The sequence below is a fragment of the Cupressus sempervirens genome, chromosome 3 (assembly GCF_028749045.1).
Source record: "Cupressus sempervirens isolate cs-2001-9-10 chromosome 3, ASM2874904v1, whole genome shotgun sequence".
NCBI lineage: Eukaryota > Viridiplantae > Streptophyta > Pinopsida > Cupressales > Cupressaceae > Cupressus > Cupressus sempervirens.
In genome coordinates this window covers 35,866,480-35,887,568 of record NC_143120.1, presented here as the reverse complement: position 1 = coordinate 35,887,568, position 21,089 = coordinate 35,866,480, and positions in this window count along the sequence as shown.

The following is a 21,089-nucleotide window of genomic DNA, read 5'->3' as shown; positions in this document are numbered from 1 at the left end:
ATATGGCTAAGTAGGACAAGTTAGAGCTATCATTTATGGAAACATATATCTTATGGTAAGAAAGCACATTATATAGATAAACATTCCAAGGTTAGACATGGAAAATTGTCTAAGTGTTGGTGCAAGAGCATGTTTGCGATAGGAATTTTGGTGCCGATAGGAAGGCAGCCTAAAATATCAGTAAAATGCAAAAGTTTTGTGCAAGAAGTTTGACACCAACAAGAGGATAATATTATTAAAATAAAGAAGTTGTATAATGTTGAAAATATTTATTTAAGAGAGAAACACGCATGATGGATGTGCCAAATGTAATGAAAAATCTTTTGTAAATGAAAAGGAATCCAAAGAATCATTCAACCGATAGGGATATGAATAGTCATTTGTAACTACCCAAAGAAATTATAAAGGACATGATCAATAGAGAGAAATGAGATAGTTTAGAGGGAAGAGAAAAAATGTAAAACTTATCCCACCCTCTGGCTATCAATAGTCATGGTGATAGTTGTAGTTTTTTAAGTATCTTCAATAAATTTTAGAGTTCTATGTTATTTTCATGCTCTATTTTTGTTATACTCTCTATGTTTCATGTTCCTAGCTTATATTCGAAGTTGGTTTATGCTGTCCATGTATTTAAATTTTTGTGAGGAAGAATCTGGTCAATTTAAGTTAAATCTGGGCTAGAAACTCAATATTGCTACAGGAAGTCAAATAAGTTCATGTCGCACATCTCCACATTTTTGGACAAAACTATGTTACTGTAGATCTATAGAGATACTATAAGTTAAATTAGTAGAGGAAATTCTATGTTGCTACAGGAAGTTGAATGAGTTCATATCACATATCGGCACTTTTGTTAGTATTGAGAAAATTAGTTGGTTAGTAAGCTAAATGAGTTAATAATCATTCCTGGAAGGTGTATGTGCCCCTTGATGTAACTTAGTTAACTAATTTATTTACTCCTAAGTTTTCCAAGGTGAGGCTCCACATGATTTTTGGTATTAGAGCTGAGTAAAAGATTTTGGAAGTGGAAGAGTTTTCTAATTTAATTTCTATTAGTGGAGTTTTTATTGGTTGCAGATGTTTTGTTCACTCACTGTAAGAGGTGGACATGGAGGTCTACCATGAGGGCCTAAAAAGGAGGTCCAAGTTGTTTGCCAAAATTATTGGGGAGAGAGGCATGGAAGGGACTCCTAGGTGAGGCATAGAAGTTGTTTGTGTATAAGAAATGTGATAGTGGAGAAGTGGACTTTTGCAAGCAGCCATTACAAATTTCAATGATAAGAATCTTAGTTTGAAGAAATGGTTTGGTAGAGATTTGAAAGAAAGTGAATAAGAAAAGGTTAAGGTTTTTTTTTGTAGGTTTCAATCAAGCACATTTCCATGGGACATGGAAAATTTTCAAATTTGGGAGTATGATGCAGGAGCATGTCTGCAACAGGGATTCTGGTGGTGACAAGAAGGCAGCCTAAAATATCATTAAAATACAAAAATTTTGCGACAGGAAGTTTGATAGAAATAAGAGGATAATATTATTAAAATACATAAGTTGTATAATGTTGAAAATATTTATTTAAGAGAGAAATATGCATGATGGATGTGCCAAATGTAATGAAAAATCTTTTGTAACTGAAAAGGAATCCAAAAAATCATGCAACTGACAGGAATATGAATAGTCATTTGTAACTACCCAAAGAAATTATAAGGGACATGATTGATAGAGAGAAATGAGATAGTTTAGAGGGAAGAGAAAAAATGTAAAACTTATCTCACCCTTTGGCTGTCAACACTCATGGTGATAGTTGTAGTTTTTAAAGTATCTTCAACAAATTTTAGAGTTCTATGTTATTTTCATTCTATATTTTTGTTATACTCTCTATGGTTTATGTTCCTAGTTTACATTCGAAGTTGATTTATGTTGTCCATGTATTTAAATTTCTATAAGGAAGAATCTAGTTGATTTAAGTTAAATCTAGGCTAGAAAGTCAATATTGCTACAAGAAGTCAAAGAAGTTCATGTTGCATATCTACACATTTTTGGACAAAACTATGTTACTGTAGAGCTATAGAAATAATATAAGTTAAATTAGTAGAGGAAAGTCTATGTTGCTTCAGGAAGTTGAATGAGTTCATATCATAGATCTGCACTTTTTTTAGTATTGAGAAAGTTAGTTGGTCAGTACACTAAAGAAGTTTATAGTCATTCCTGGAAGGTGTATGTGCCCCTTGATGTAACTTAGTTGAGTGATTAATTTCCTCCTAAGTTTTCCAAGGTGAGGCTCTACATCACCATGATCCTTAAAAGGATCTTCTATTGTATCAGCTACAACCTTGGTTCCCCCAATATGATTTGGGGTGTTGCTGCTACTTTATTTAGGTCTCCCATCATCTGTACAATTACTTTTTTAGTTTCTTCATCAACCTCTTGATAGTTTCCTCCCATTATCAGTATGTTTCGTTTCATTTTTCTCATTTATGGTTCTAGACTCTTTATTAAACTAGCGATATGCTCATCATTATCCACTTGATGTAGTTTCCTCATTTGGTTTTGCCTCATGTTCTTATCTTCTTTAGCAACTCCTTTCCTTATGTTTGTTAGCCTCTCATAGAGGTCTTTTGGAATTTCATCCTTAACATCCTAAAATTTCTTATTAGATAGAATTATGTGTCTAATAACAACATTGTCTAGCTCTACTCTGTTAATCCTATATATAAAGCATAAAACTTATTTAATTGAATAATGTTTCCTTCATTAATGATGGCATTTTTTTTTTTCTCAATCTTAGGGTTTGAGGCCTTCCTCCCTAATTTCACACTTATGGTTGCTTCTCTATTTCCTTCTAAGGATCAATCTGGCCTTGTATCCTCTTGCTAGGTAGACTAGATTTTATTTCCTTCTGTCTCTTTCCAGGTCCTATTTCCATTGCCTTCATTCTTTTCTTTCTAGGGGAATCAGGTGATTCTTGCTTCACCTCTGCAAGTCTAACTAATTTTATTTTTACCTCAACCAATTCAACTTTATTTTCTTATTATTCCTTGGTCAGTGGGATAATAGGTTTGATGGGTTCCTACTATTGTGAGACTACTACATAGGGATAAATAGGTGCTATAGTAGCAGGTGTAGACGCTATTACTCCATTTGATGGTCCTGCATATGCCAAGGGTAGAATGTAAATCATCCATTGTTGACCAATTTGCCTCATGTCACTAATTATTTTCATCAATGTGCTTTCTTCCTCAGTTGAAATTCTAGTTTGCTCCATAGTCTTCTTCATAATTACCTCTACTTTGTTCTTAGTTGTCTTTTTCAATTGGGTTTAATAGGATAATTCCATTAGTTCATCATATGTTCTTAATATGTCAAATTCCTGATCTTTATCTACTTTAGGGATAGCTTGGCCATATCCTTTTATTTCCTCTTTAGTGATCTCATACCCCAAGGGTTCAACATATAATATTCTAGGCTCTATAGCCTCAATATATGTAAAATCAGTGCCCACCATAAAAAAAAATGTCTTCCTTGTATTTATATGTCATGGAGGGTAGAATTCTAGATCTTTCCCTCATCTCTATTTGATATGTCTTCACAATCAGATTAGCACTACTATTAACCTTCTCAATAAGGTGCCTATTAAAAAATTTAGAAATATTTTCCATTATGTTCCTATCACTTCTCACTATGGTTGATGCTTGCATGAGTGGAAATCTCTTGATTAGATGGAAAAGAATATGAGTGATCAAGGATTAGAATCTAAACTAACTATTTTAAACCTTCTTTATCTTCAACAAGTTCTCTATCAACTACACTCTTTGGATCTCACACAAGTTGACTTTTTATCTATCAACATAGATCTTATAAGTTTCTTACATAAAGATAGCTTCAATATCATCTTTTCTAGAGTTGTAGCACATCCTTGATACTATGATTCTACTCAAGAATATGACATTATCCTACTTGAACTTTCTTATCACAATGCCTCTACCATTATAAACAAACTTAGTGTTGTCAACTACTAACTTCTTGATAGGAAAAGGTACAAGCCTCAAGAGGATTTAGATGAGGATAAGATAGAGTTTGATGACTTGAGTCAATTTAAAGTGGTAAGGCACAACCCTTAATCTGATATAGATAATCTATGTGAAAATGTTAAAACAAATGTAGATTTATTAAGATTTTCATATATATTTTTCACAAGCTAGGGAGTGTGGATAAAAATAATGTAGAAGAGGCCATTTATAACATGATGATAATATTTAAGATCACTCCTCTAGAGACTTCCAACTCCATACCAAAGAGCTTTTATGATAGAGTTGAGCAAAAGTTGAAATTCAGTTTGGCCACTAAGAGACAAATCAAAGATGCTACATTAGCTCAAGTTATGGCTTCTTTAGACAAGAAGATGATAGCTAAAGAAATGGAGAAACACAAATGAAGATTTTCTCCTAAATACAAATCATTCCAAATACTAAAGAAGCAAGTAGAAGATGTGGTAACCAAGAACACATTGATTTAAAAATCTATTTATGGGTTATCTACAAAATTTATAATTGAGAAAGGAGATAAAAAAGAGGGAGATAAAACAATAGATGTTTTAGAAAAGGAATGTATTGTGGATTAGATAGAAGAAATAGGTGAGCAATAACAATAGGATGCATAAGATGTTCAAGTGCTAAGTGTCATTCCCCTACATGTAGACCAAGAGACTCAACATGACTCATTTATTCCCAAGGATGTTCCTGATAATACATCTCAAGATGTTAATCCTTTGACTAATGATGATCCAAAGAAGCTACAACAAGACTCTACCAATGTATCTATTCCATGAATTACCACATTATTGGTGAGAGTAGATGAAATAAAGAAGGCAGAGAATGCATCTTCATGAGAGAACCAAAAAGCTACACCAAATATTACCTCATCAACTATAGATGTAAAGGAGATAGAGACACAAGATTTATAGAAAGATAAATGTGTAAACCTTGAACATCAAGATGACACCACCAAGACACCCTCTTCTATGTCTACCATAGTCATTTAGATGAAAGAAGTAGAGGCACAACCAATAGCTACACCATTGCCTAGCCTAAATAGTTCAAGTTTACTAGCTATAATGATCATTGGAAATGATGGAACTAAAGTAAACAAGGGTAAGGAAGAAATTTCTATACCCATTCCACCATCACAAGGTAATGTATAGATAGAGGGAGAAAGGACTAAACAGCACAAGTTGGTCCTGCTACAACTAAGGAAAAAATTTCTATACAGACATTGATTACCTTACTAGCTCCTACATCTCCTCTCAATATCTAAACTCTTTAAAAGTTGAGTACACAAGACACCAAATTGAAAATATCAAGATGAATCCTAGCACACCAAAGACTGTTAATGCTACATCATTTGAGGATGTAAACTTAGATGAGGTGATTGAATTACCCAAGTTTGATCTATCAACAATCACTCTTGATGAAATGAATATTCTTCAGGACACTCAATAACAAAAGAAAGGGAAATAAATTCTGAGGGAGCACAAGCAAAAGAAAGTGTTACATGAATTTAAAGATATTGTAATGAAATAAATTGCACAATAGAAGAAATAATATGAAATATTATATAAATACTTGATAATAACTAAGAGTAATAGGCCACTTTGAGGGGAAACCTACAAATATCTCCAATGAGAACACACTTTACAATATGATGTTGAAATAAGACTCACAACCTCCCATATTTCTTCCTTTGGATGAGATATTGAGTTAGGGTTCTATTCCTTATCTTCTTCATGCATGTTTGAAGAATGCACTTTGGTTCCAAAATTATTCTTCCTTCTTCATCAAGTTTTGGTAGTACTATTTAAGTAGGAATATTTTTCCCAATTACCTTCTTCAAATAAGAAACATGAAAAATTAGATGTATCTTTGTTGTTGGTGGCAACTCAAGCTTATAGGAAACAATACCAATCTTTTGCATGATTTTTTATGGTCCACAATATCTTGGAGGAAACTTATTATTCTTTTTTCGTTGCTTCATTGAGATTTGTTTATAAGGCTACAATCTCAAGAAGACCTAGTCCCCAACTTCAAAATTTCTTTCACTATGATGTTGGTCTACTTCTTGTTTCATTCAATTTTGTGCCATAGCTAAGTTCTACTTAAGTCCTAAAAGTACTTATTGTTGATAAAGAAAGTGGTCCTATACTACCTAAACTCTTGGTAACACCTTTAATGATGATGTTATGGATGAAGGATGATATCCATAAAGTGCCAAAAAACAGAAACATTTTTTATGAGCTATGAAAAGAAGTATTACCACCATTCTACAAGAGGTAGCCAATCTACCCATTGAGATGATCTTTTTGAAGTGAAACAATGTAGATATCCTTCCAAACATTTATTAATGGCCTCAATTTTCCCATTTTATTGAGGATGGTATAAAGAACTATGAGCCAATTGAGTACACAAACATGAGAATAAATCTTTCCAAAAGTGACTAGTAAAGATAGGATCACGATCACTAACAATAACCTTAGGTGTACCATGTAGCTTTTAAATATTCTCCAAGGAAACTTTTTCCACTATACTTACTATAAAATGATGTGATAATGCAATAAAATGTTCCTATTTAGTGAGGTGATCAACTACTATGATTATGATTTGGGAAGCCCTGTGATGATGTTCATGGATAGATCTTCCCAACATTGGATAGGAATAGATAAAGGCTGCAAGAGACCTAGTGTCTTAATTGTTTCCCCCTTATTTCTTTGACAAACCAAACATTCAGCCACAACTTTTTGAACATCAACTTTTAGCCCTTCCCAAAAAAATATTGCTTGACCTGATGATATGTCTTCAAAAATCTTGAATGAACACCGATTGGGGACTCATGTAGTTCTTTGAGAATCTTGTGTTTAAGAGTGGAATTCTTGTAAAGATCTAAGCCCTCTTTATACCAAATAATATCCCCCTTTAAAAGAAAACTTATCTAAACTACTAGGGTCACTTTTTATCTATTGCATGAGATTACTTGTTGCAACATCATTTTTTCACTCTTCTTTGGCTTCTACCACCTAATTTTCTTGTAATATTAAAAAGGAACACAATAAGGCTTCATATTTTTCATCCTTCCTGAAAAGTGCATCAGCCACAATATTTTTCTTCCCTTTCTTATATACAATTTCAAAGTCATATCCCAACATCTTAGTGACCCATTTTTGTTTCTCTTTTGAAAATACACTTTGTTCCAAAAAATATTTTAGGCTATCATGATTTGTCTTAACCTTGAAGTTTTGACCCATTAAATAAGGCCTCCATTTTTTTATCACATGAAGGATTTCAAGAATTTCCTTCCTATAAATAGGTTTGAGTTGATTTTTACCTTTTAATTGACAACTCTCAAAATAAATTGGTTGACCTTCTTGCATGAGAACTACTCCTATCCCATTTCCAAAAGCATCACATTCCATAATGAATTCCTTGGTGAAGTTTGGAGTGGCAAGAATTGGAGTTGTACACATAGCCTTCTTCAATTGCTCAAATGAAACATTAGCAGATTCATTCCAATGAAAAGAACCCTTCTTCAATATAGTGGTAAGGGATGCTACAATATGACCACAATTATTCACAAATCTTCTATAGTATTCTGTCAATTGCAAGAAACCCCTCAGCTTCTTAATAGTTTTTTGAATAAGTCATTCCATGATAGCCTAAATCTTTTTAGGATCCACCTTTACTCCTTCATGTGAGACTATGTGTACCAAATACTCCACCTCCTTAAGACAAAAATACACTTGGATGACTTAGTGTAGAGTCCATGATCTTTGATTAATTGTAATGCTTGATCTACATGCTACAAATTTTTTTCCCAAGTCTTGCTATAAATTAATATATCATCAAAAAATACTAACAAAAACTTTCTCAAGAACTTCTTAAAAATGGGATTCATCAAACTTTAGAATGTAGATGGTGCATTGGTAAGACCAAATGACATCACTAAAAATTCATAATGACCCTCATGAGTTTGAAATGTTGTATTAAAAACATCTTCCTCCTTAATTCAAATTTGGTGACAATGCAATATAAGATCTAACTTGGTAAAATACATAGCTCCATTTAATTCATCTAGAAGATCATCGATGATTGGAATAGGAAACGTATATTTAATGGTGTACTTGTTGATAACTCTATAATTGGGGTACATGCACCAAGTTTCATCCTTCTTACACACCATCATAATAGGTGAGGAGTAAGCACTTTGGCTATGCCTGATAATTCCTGCCTCTAGCATTTCCTCAAAAGTTTTTACTATCTCACTTTTTTGTATGTGTGGGTGCCTATAAGGCCTAATGTTTGGTGGCTAGCACCCTAGAACCAGTTGTATGGCATGGTCATGATTGCTCTTAGGAGGAAGTCCTTTAGGCATAACTCCAAGAATCACTGAGTGACAATCAATTATTGCTTGTAAATCTAGATGAGTAAGAGAATTAGAATAAGATACTTCTAATGAACATAGTTGGGCCACAAATCCATCTACACCTTTCTTAACAAACTTTTTCATTTGATGAGAGCTTATGATCTGTGAGATTTTTCCTTCAATCTTGTTAGCTCCACTACCTTTCCTTTTGATTGAAATCGCATGAATATTTCTGGAAATTTCATCTCAATTATTCCCAATGTAGTAAGCCATTGTACTCCCAAAACAATATCCACTACACCCATGGATATCACATACATTGGGGTATCAAGTTGATAATCTCCCATGGATAATTTGATGATGTGGCTCTTCCCTAAACAACTAATTGTGCCCCCATCTGCAATCAAAACCTAAAACTTTGGGGTTGGATATATATAAAAAATTAGAAGAGTTGCCAACTTTTTGTTGATGAAATTATGAGTACTACCTGAGTCAATCAACACTGTTACTTTCTACTTCTTTAAGAAATCCACTACCTTGAGAGTTTCTGGTGCATTGAAACTCGAAAGTGCATGACAAGAAATGATTGGTTGAGAATCATGTGATTCCTCACTTGTCTCCCTATCCTCCTCTGATATGGGCTCATCCTCTTCTTCATCACTTAGACCTTTAATATAGAACAATTTTTTTCACTACATTTATGTCCTTGACTATATTTGCTATCATAAGTGAAACACAACCATTTATCTCTTTCTCCACAATTTTTTGTGGAGTCAATATAGTAGGTTGAGGAAGAGAAGATGCTGAATATCCTTTTTCTCTTGTCACATTAGCCCCTTTCTTTCTAGCAATCAGGAACTTCTCCTTTATGCTACGTGCCAATATAAAAGACTCATTTATTGAGCTGGGACAAAACATGCATACCTCATGTTGAATATGATCCGTGAGACCACCCAAGAATAAGTCATTCAAGTTCTCCTTTGTAATTTTATCCACTCTTAAGGATAGTTTTTGGAATTTTTGAATATAATCCTTAACTGATCATTTTTGTTGAAGCTTAGCAAGTTAGCTAAAGAATTTTTCTGTCACACTATTTCTATATTGTACTTGAAGTTCTTTTGTAAAAATTGACCATGATACAGTGAGACCTTTTCCTCTTATGAGTACAAAGTCAATGATACCAAATGAATTGATCTAGTTCTAGATATAAGGAAGCCATTGTGACCTTTTGTCCATATGGGATTTGATGTACTTCAAAAAAATAGCCATTTGATTTATCCATGTTTGAGGATACTTGCTATCAAATTTGCACATATCCACCTTTGGAAAAAAAATTCCTAGATCCTATAGGATTAATAAAATTTGTGTCATTATTAGTCAACTTGAAGGTTTCACCTTAATTGCTTGAGAGCTCCTTCATTATTTCATTCATATAGGTGCTTAACATGCTTTGTATATCTGATATATCTCCCCGTAGGTCACAAATATCCATCTTAGCCTCTTCCTTGAACTTACTAAGTTCCTCATTGGGATTACTATCCTCTATTGCTTCCCAATATTAATTAGAGGATTTCCCAATGTGGTAGCATTCTTTTGCCTCTTGTTGAAGGCCCCATCATGATGGAAAATAATATTTTTGAAATAAATCACACAAATAAAATGTAAATTCTCTAATTTATTTATTTATTTTTTACTATAACTTACTGGGCCAAGATACCCTTACTCAAAAAATATCCCAAAAAAATTAGCAAATTTTCTACCTTTAGAGAGAATTTTCCTAATTTTGAAATATCTTTCTTCTTCTTTTTTTAAATTTCTCCAAGCATTGAAATTATGGCTCCTCTACTATTTTTTCAAAAACCCAATACATGTTATACTCCAATTCAGTAGGATGTGAGAGATATGAATATCTCAATAAATTGTGTAGAAATAGTAATTTTGCAATAATTTTCTCAAATTTTCCCTAATTGCTCTAAATTTTTTACTATAGCTTCTTTAATATGTTCTTCAAAAGCACTTAAAAAATCTTTTAAACTTTTACTAAAATTTGAAAGTTATGGTCTTCCCAAAATTGCCCAAATGTTGAGAAAAAATCTTGCCTCCATGGTGCCAAGATCATGCTCTAATACCACTTGCAATGAAATAAGTTGCACAATAGAAGAAATAATATGAAATATTATACAAGTACTTAATAATAACTGAGATTAATAGGCCACTTTGAGGGGGCAACCTCCAAATATCTCCAATGAGAACACACTTCACAATATGATGTTGAAATAAGACTCACAACCTCCCATATATACTTAATTATGCTTAGGTTGACTAGACACAACCCTAAATAACACCTAGGCCGACCTATCTACCTAAATAATAATATAATAATGATAACTTGAGTTAATTTAGGATTAAGATAGCCACAAGTTGACTATTCATAACCCCATATACACCAATATTAAGGGCATAACAGATATATTCATTAATGCTTTCAGTCTACTATATTCAACTATAGAAAATCCTATTATAGAGAAACTTGTCAATATAGTGGACAAGATTAAGGATTATGACCTAGACACAAATGTTAAACTATTAGAATGGTTTAAAAGGAAGGTTCATACAAAATTTAGGAAAATATATCTAGTGCTATTGCACTTAAATAGGTTGATGTAGAAACCAAGACAAAAATTATAAAGAAGGTGTTAAAGAACATTTTCTCTCTATACACTAAGTTGTGCAACATTGATATATTCACCAAGGAAACCCAATAGGCTATTGACTAGCTAAAAGGAGATTTGCAAATCATAGGTACCACACTAAACCAATCTCCTAGTAATAGTCAATTACATTTTTAGTGGTTACTGATGACTCAGAGTAGGCTTGTTAAGTTATAAGAAAAGGATGCCAATATCATATCTACTTTGATCAGAATCTAGTCCATGTTGACACCTCACATGGAAGTATTACACAAGGAACTAGGCTATGTAGAAACATTGATGAAGAAAGATTCCCATCTTTACACACATGAAGACTTAGTTAACCTAGATGCTAATCTTGAAATACAAATTCATTCACTAGATGTAGCAAGTGACAATTGGAATGTAGCTTTGAAAATAATATTGGAGCTACACAAGCCATTTTTTGACAAACACACTGTAAGTGTACCACCCACATGACAAAGTGTCAAAAAAGGGGATTATATGATTTTGAAGTAATTTTTGTCAAGGTATATATCTACTCAAATAGAGTTAGAGAACCAAAATGAAGCATTTACTAAAGTGGAGTATAAAAAAAAAGGTAACTTTAGTAATTTTGCAAATTTTCATTTTTTGAAGATTTTGTATAGAAGTCAAGCAAGAAGAGACATTGTTTGAATTACACATAAAGGAATGTGTATGTGATGACAAAGTGTTTTTCAACTCAGTTCAAAGGGGGAGATTATTAATTTCATTTTGGTTTTGACATTATAGTGACAAAATAATTAGTTATTATTTAGCAAGAAGAATCCAAGCCTAGTGCATAGTGCATGTCAAGTGATTAGAGTGAGCCAAGTAATGAGTGCAAGTTGAGTGATCAAAGTATGTTGAGCATAAGTTTCTAGATAGTATATGTTGAGTAATATGATTAGTTGGTGTTGAGCACTAGTATGTGCCGAGAAGATAGTATGTGCCAAGTCACTCCAATGCCAAGTAGTCTATACATGCTGAGTGGTTTAACTATCAAGTAATAGTAAGTGTCAAGTGATTCATAAGTTGAGTAACAATATTCAAAGAATAGTGAAGGTTGAGCATTAGAGCCCATTGATGTCTAGTGAATAGTTTTATTTATAGATGTTTTTTATGGCACAAACTTCTATATAAACCATTTTTGTCTGGCATAATCATGAATTTATGATTATAAGAGATAAGTATGGAGTCATATTATGAATCCCTATGCAATTCATGCAACTAATAAGATTAAGGGAATTATTAGGTGGCAATAAGGATCAATCCCAATCATTGATTCTGACCTAATCCATCTCCTCAAACTCTTATTTAAGAAAGGTAAACCCTGAGAATTATATTTATGCATGAGAAGAAAAATACCAAGAGTTAAGAAGAAATTCATGGTAGCTATGATGAATATGATAGAGTTATGAAAAGAAGAATCAGTTTAAGAGAAATAGAGAGTAGTGAGAGGTTTAGAAAGGATAGATTTGATTAGAAGGGTCAAGAATTAACCAAAAAAGATGAGATCTAACATCAAGTAGAAAGGTGCTAATGAAAGATCAAGTGTTGAATCATTCTAACAAGTGATACAAAGTAAATTTATTAGCTAAGTAGTTCTAATAGGCTATTGTAAATCTCTTAACCAAGTTCTTACATTATTATGAGTTAAAACACTTTAGCAAGGTGAGACCTAATAGTCTTTATAAGTCTTTAATAGGGTAGACCCTTCATAGGGTATATCATAGTTTATTGTCAAAACTTTGTAGCCATAATTGGCCTCACTTTAAAACTACAGTAGTGAATATTTGTGGATGTCATCTACACCCTAGTTTTACCTTCTCCTTGGAGGGTTTCTGGGTAACATAAATCTTATGTGTTATGTGTTGATTTACTTTATGCTATGGATGTGATGTATGGTTAGTTATTTCAGTTTACATGAAAAGTTATGAGATGGATGTATGGTGAATTGTTTTTAAGGTTTTAAAGTTTTGGTTCACCCCCCTTCCTTTCTTATAACTTACTTTCCCATTGGTATTTTCAATAATTACTATCAAAGATTTGTTCTCTAAAAAGGAAAGTTTGACAAATTTGGAGGTAATATCTTTAATATGAAAGTCTACAAGTTGGGAAAGACTATTGAGAACTAGAAGATTGAAATACAACTTTCCCTACATCAACTCAATGAGGTAAGAGATGAACTACAACATTCATTAAATAAAAGAAAGGAGATGTCTATTCAACAAGATGACACTCAATATCAAGAAGTAAACACTACTAATTATTTGAAGATGGAAACTCAAAAGAGTTTGATGTAATAATTATATATTTAATGGAAAAGAACAATCCCCTAAGTGAAGAAGTTAGGAACCTAAAAATAGAACAAGAAGCTCAATCAATGGTATTGTGTGAGACAAATAAACTAAGAAAGAAAGTAGAAGAAGACAAAACTATTATCAAGGAAGACAAAAGAATTCTAGCTAATAGACTTGAGGAGAAGACATTAGATGTACAAAATATTGCAAACATGTAATTGGATAAAATGAATCAATTGATGATTGCAAATCAAGAAATGAACATGAAAGACATTGAGATTACAAATTTGGAAAGACATAATACCATATTGCAAAATGAATTGAAGGTTGAGAAGGAAAATCTTAACAAGCCTAGTGAAGATATCAAGTACTTTGAAACTGATGGAAGCACCAAGGCCAAAGAATGACATTTTTGGTTTGGCATATTCTACTACTGAGCAAGGAGAATCATCTAGGAGTGGCAAACAAAGAAACAATAAAGGAAATTTAAAAAACCACTTGTCATCACCGTGGAAAATTTTGTCACATAGTAAATATTTACAGGAGAAACACTGGAAATCAAAACCCTAAGCATACATTCAAGAGATACTATCATAAATGAAAGAAGCAAGGAGATCAAGAATATGAATGTAGGACCAAGACCACCAACACTCAAAGGTTTGAAGTTTATTGTTATAAGTATTAGAAATATGTGTATAAGGCATATGAATGTAGAGTCAAACCTAAGTGGACACCAAAAAAATAAACAAAGGGACATCACAATGGAAATTCTTATGACTAGGTTACAACACATGGTACAATTGTCACTATTGCCAAGAACATGGTCATATCCTTACAAATTTAATTAGGACACATTTCAGAGGCAATTACAATTGGTTGAATGAGATTGTATGCTTTACTTGTCTTAAGATCGATCATGTCAATAGAAATTGTCCAACTTGGTCACCTACACCAAGCAATAAAGATGACAAAATGAAAAAGGTAGATGCTGAGAAGCTAAGGTTGTAGATGAACAAGACATGGAGAAAGAAGGAAGATTGTAGCACATCAAGACAAGATGAGGTCACTTCATCCAATGGATCAGGTGATCACATCACCCCCAACTAGCCAATCAAAGGGATTTTTTTTTATTTTTTTATTTTTTTATTTTTATTTTTTAATGTGTGGAATTGATAATTGAAATAGAATATTATACATCAATTCCAAATATCTAAGATTTGTAAAGATTATATATGCATGAATTAAGATGCAATGAAGAAGTTAGAATGAAGAGTTATTTTATAGTGTTATTTTCTATGTTGTTGTCGAGCATTTAGAAAATTATACTTATAGGCAAGTAATGGAGATATGCTAGTGATAGTCAAGCTCTCTATGTTACTTGAGCATGTTCAAAGTCCTATGATAGTTGAGTTTACAGTTGTATAAGCACTGGGAAATTAATGTCAAATTTGAAGGGTTATATAGTCAATTTTTGACTCATTTGCATCTACCAAAGTTTGAAGAGCATGAAGGTGATTAGTGAAAGGAGATTCAAGTATTTGTGAACTAGATTCTACTGCAACTTGACATCATTCATCAAATTTGAGAGGTATTTAGTTTGTGTCAAGTTATATTGTTTCATATTTCACAAACCCTAGAGGATCAATATGGAAACTAGTTCTTCAATAGAAGTTAGGAAAGAGGGGACGAAATTTTAACATTTAGTTAATTATCAATGATGTAAGATAGGCCCTATTATGTGAAATTCCTAATATCAAATATAAGGGAGATCCATCTGGTGCATTATCCATGATATCACCAAAGGTTTTAGTGATTAATGATGTTCGATGCTACTACAATAGCAAGATTGGAGAAGTAGGAGACATGGAAATTAGGGAAACCTACTATAAATAATGTGATAATGGTGTTTTGAAGAAAGAAAATAAGATCGTCAAGTGAAAAGGTTTGACATGTGCCGTAGATTTTCCTCAGGTTTTCAAAACTAAATGGATTAAGATTGTATTGAGCCGTATACAAGATAATCAGATTTGGTTAGAGAATAGATCAATAAGAATTTCAAAAAGGATTGTTCATAGACTATTAGGGTACCCTACCCTACATAGACTAAAGAGTATGGGAATTTATTCAAAGGAAGTTATTGAAAAGAACACTGGAGTCATGTGGGACATGTTGGGATTCTTTAGAATAACTAGGGGGGGTAAATTAGTTACCCAAGGTCTAGATTTATAGATTAAACTTTTTGTAGCTTAGTGAACACATAAAACATTTATCATTATGTATGTAGCCATAAGATTATGCAATCACTTAAAACTTGTAGGTTACTATCAAAACAATTTATAAAAATATAAACATGAAAAATAGTAGATTCAACAACACACTTAACACAATGATTTACGTAGAAACTCAATTTGGAAAAAACCACCAATAACAAGCTACTCATTTTCACTCTTTTAAAGTGATGCCATGTGAAAGGCTAACCCTCTTAAAGGTTACAATACACACTATTAAATGTGACCCTGTTAAAGGATTTCAATCACCCTATTAGGAGTGAGCCAGTTGGACCATTCACTTGGAATGTCACCTGAATAAAGGATTTACAAATAACTAATAGGCCAACCTTAATCTAGAGGATTTACCCTAGATTGATACAATTGTTAAAGAGTAATAGTAAGGCTTGATCTGATAAAAACTTACAACTCCATTTGCAAATTATGGATCTCTATTTCAGTCCTCCATTCTAGTTAGCTTTCACACTTTTCAGCTCTAATACCTTGTTCACCCATCAAGCATTCATACACTTAAGCCTTCTTTCTTAACATGCTAATATAGACTCTTCTCTTAGGTCACTTGATGAAGCAATTCCCTAGACTTCTTGTCTTCCTTAGGTTCTTACACATGACAACCCTTGCTTCTGACCAGCCATCCTTATAAATAGCAAATTAAAATCTTTTTTTGTTCATTCTCCATCATCCAATTTTGGGTTTAGGATAGATTAGGTAGGATTAATGAATCTACCCTTAATTCCATATCACTTCTAGAAACTTCTCCTTCAATCCTCTTTGAATTCACCACAAAATGGTTTACCTTGAATTCTATGCCACTAGCTCATCAATCTTATCTTCTACCTAGTTCATACAATCCAAGAAAACAAACTTGTCAGCTCAGATCCATCAAATTCATGATATTTCAAGTAATGTAGCCACTCGACATTAACTTTCTTCTGATGCTCAACACATACTGCATTTCTCAACATCCTCTATGGAATCACTTGGCATGAACTAGAGTTTACCAGCGCTTGGCATCAACTAAACTTTACTTTGCATCCATTGTTTTGCTTGACCTCCTCTAGAATAGACTTTTACTTGGCACCAACTGATTTTCTGCTTAGCTTGCACTAACTTTTCTCAGCACATACTATCCACTTAGTCAAGCTTTGTAGACAAACTTTGTTTAACTTGTTCTTCTAAACTTTTCCTAGTGTAGCCAATCTTTCCAAACTTAAGTAGATTATCAATACACCATGTTATCATTGTCTTAACTGGTGCAGGAGCACGTCTGCGATAGGAAGACAACCTACAATATGACTAAAATGCAGGGCACAAAGAAAATATCAAAAAATTTTGAGTTTAAAATCTAAAATTTGAAATGTTTGTGTGTGAGTTTAGAGTTTTATATTTTAAAATAAATGTCCTTTTTTTTTGTGGTGGAAATGTTTAGGTGGCATTCTTATAAGCCTACCCAACATTATCCACTTAGGACTTAGTATGAGTTTATTTTAGATTATTTTGGGTGTTTTAAAGGTTTCTAATTTTTGAAAATGTTTATGGGAAAAATCAAAAGGAAGAAAATGATGAATATTCCTAAAGCACCATGTGTAGGCATTCAAAATGTAACCGCCATAAGAAAGCTATGATGGATTTTTGGGAGTTACATTAGAAGGTGAATATTCCTAAAGCACCATGTGTAGGCATTCAAAATGTAACCGCCACAAGAAAGCTATGATGGCTTTTTGGGAGTTACATTAGAAGGTTTTTCAAAAAGAGAAAGAGTGCATATTGTAAGAGAGATTTTTGAGGAGAGATTTTTGAAGAGAGATTTTTGAAGAGAGATTTTTTGAAGAGAGATTTTTGGAGAGAGATTTTTGGAGAGAGATTTTTTTTTGGGAGAAAGTGAATAGAATGAAGTTCTTGAGTTTTCCTGTAATTTTCTTAAGTTTCTAGTGTTGTATAGATGTGATTGTGTAGTATTCTACATACATTTTGCTGTCTGTATTTAGATCAACAATATAGAAGAAATCTGAAAATTAGATCTTAATAGTTTAATATTTTCTTATTGTTCACTTCCTATCAGCTGGATTTCTCTATTTTTTTGAGAGTGTTCTTTGCATGGTGATTTTATAAAGGTTTTGAAATCCTCTGCATCATTTTTGGTATCAAAGCCCAGAAAAAGATCTGGGTAAAGAAAGGTGATTTGGTATTTGATTTTGAAGTTATATGGGGTTCCATGCAGAAAAATAAATCGAATCACATATTTGTTTATGAATGCTGAAGGAGAAGGGATCCAAAGGATTTTTGGATTGATTTGTTATTAAATCACTTAAAAGAATCAAAGGAATAAAATCACTATCATTTGAAAGAGAAATATTTGAAGTTGAAACTATTGCATGCATGTCAAGATTCCTTAAATCTGAAGCTTCCTGATTTCGGGCAGTGTGGTGGAAAGCCTTTCCTTATTTTTTCATGAAGTATTTTTTTGTTATGCATGATATATTTTTGGAAATATCATGAATATACTCTCATCTGGTTCAAGTTTGGTTCATTTTCATTTAGAAATGAGCAAGTTATGCACAATTCTGTGAAGCTGGTCCTTTCAGATTTTAGATTTACAGTCCAAAGAAAAATTTATAGCAGTCACTTATGGTTTCATAGAGACCCAAAAATTGGTGGGAGGATATTTCATTATGTTTTGAACAAATTTCATTCTTTCCAGAAAAAATTATCTCGTAATTTGAGGGGTCAAACAAACCCGTTTCTAAAAACTGTCCTATTTACTGTCACTGTTGCTACAGGAAGGCAGCAGTTTGGAAAGTCTTTTCTTTCTTGATTTTCATGGTGTCAAGAAGGAATGTGGTTGAAAGAAATTCAATTTTAATATTTGGAAATAAATTCCCAGCTCTAAAATCAGCAGCATTGAGTTGGACAATTTGTTTTGGTCATGGTTAAAGTATGGTTAGTTTTCTTTAGTTGAGGGGATAAGTGTCTGACAAAATTCGTGTCACTGTGAAGACACAATTACCACTACTTGGAGTCAATGAGTGAAAGAAAAAGACTAATTTTTTTGGGTGGAAAAAGATTTTTTTTGTTTAAGTTTTCTATGTTGCTGAAGCATTTTATGTTCATGTAGCAGATAATGTTACTATAGCAAAATACAATGTGCAGATTGTGAAGGTTTCTAGATTGATGAGTTTGAGCCTTTGAAGCAACCCTTCGAGTTGAGTATATCCACGAAAGGTTTCTAGAGTGTAGCTCTGCATCATAATGGAAGAAGAAGTAGAAAGACAAAGCTATAGCCAAAGACATTCTATATTCCGAACAAAGTGCAAGTGCAAGAATAAGGTATGCAAAGTTATAGTTGATAGTGGTTCCTTTGAAAATATAATCTCAGTAGAAATGGTTGAAAAACTGAATCTTCCAAGAGTACCTCATGATTTACCTTATAGAGCATATGGGTTAGGAGATGAACAATGGATTGATGTGTTTGAAAAGTCATATGTTTCTTTTAATATTAGACCATATTTTGATACCATTGAATGTGATATTATGCCTTTAAAAGATTGTCACTTGATTTTGGGAAGAGCATGGCAATATGACAGGTCAACCATATATGATTGTAGAGAGAACACATATACCATCAACAAAGATGGGAAGAAGATGCTTTTATTTCCATTGAAGGATGATGAAACATGGAAGGTATCAAGAAGTTTAGGTCTTATTGATAGGATAGCATTTCCAATGCATGATGAAGTGAAAGAGGAAGTGAAAGAAGTTTTGATAGAGGCAAATGAAACTACAGAGAAGGCAGCCATAAAGAGTGCAAATGTATGTGAAGTTGGTATAGAAATCTCAACAATGATAGATGTAAGTTGTCCTTTGGAAGGGAAAGAACATGAAGAGTAGAAAGAAGATAAATTGCAGCAAGAAGCAGTGCAACAAGTAAATGTTGATGAGAAGAATAAAGAGGAAAGTCCTATGGGATTTGAGTGTGATAAAGTTATGGTTGGAACAATAATGTGTCCTTTGAAAATAGAGATGAGTACAATGCTAAAAGGTACTCCTATGAAAGAGAGTTTGGAGGAAAATAATGAAGCCTTCAAAATGCATGGTGTAGTGAAATGTCAAGAGCAATGGCATGAGGATGGAGATAAAGATTGTGTAGCAGCAAGTTCTGAAGAAGAATCTGATTTATGGGAAGAGTTTATAGCCATCATGGGAGAATGGCAAAGGAATGGTGGTAGTATGGAGACCTAGCATGAAGAAGTTTCCAAAGAAGAGGTATCAGATGATGTTATGGACAAAGAAGATGAGGCTAAATATATTTATGAAAAGGCAACAAATTATTTTCGAGACATAAAATTCAAAATAAAAATTCAAGTGTATGCAGCAATAATAAAAATTCAGAATGTGATGAAGTTACAAGTGTGTGTAGCAACCATACAAATTCAGAATATGATGAAGTGGATGCATAGTGAGCAACAAATAATTTTTATCTTACCAATGGAAAACAAACCAAAGGTAAAGATGAAGGAGAAAGAGAAAATTCAAATGATACAAGTTCAGGAAAGGCCAAGTATTCTAATGGAGGAAAAGTACAAACCAAAAGTCAAGATGAAGGGATCCATATGTTTTTCTAATGCTTTGTTTTGCAGGTGTTTCCAAGGGACTTGGAAACTTTTGAAATTTGGAAGTATGGTGCAGGAGCACATCTACGACAGGAAGACAACCTACAATATGACTAAAATGCAGGGCACAAAGCAAATATCAAAAAATTTTGAGTTTAAAATCTGAAATTTGAAATGTTTGTGTGTGAGTTTAGAGTTTTATATTTTAAAATAAATGTCCTTTTTTTTTTGTGGTGGAAATGATTAGGTGGCATTCTTATAAGCCTACCCAACATTATCCACTTAGGACTTAGTATGAGTTTATTTTAGATTATTTTGGGTGTGTTAAAGGTTTCTAATTTTTGAAAATGTTTATGGGAAAAATCAAATGGAAGAAAATGATGAATATTCCTAAAGCACCATGTGTAGGCATTCAAAATGTAACCGCCATAAGAAAGCTATGATGGGTTTTTGGGAGTTACATTAGAACATGAATATTCCTAAAGCACCATGTGTAGGCATTCAAAATGTAACCGCCACAAGAAAGCTATGATGGCTTTTTGGGAGTTACATTAGAAGGTTTTTCAAAAAGAGAAAGAGTGCATATTGTAAGAGAGATTTTTGAGGAGAGATTTTTGAAGAGAGATTTTTGAAGAGAGATTTTGGAGAGATTTTTTGAAGAGAGATTTTTTTTTGGGAGAAAGTGAATAGAATGAAGTTCTTGAGTTTTCCTGTAATTTTCTTAAGTTTCTAGTGTTGTATAGATGTGATTGTGTAGTATTCTACATACATTT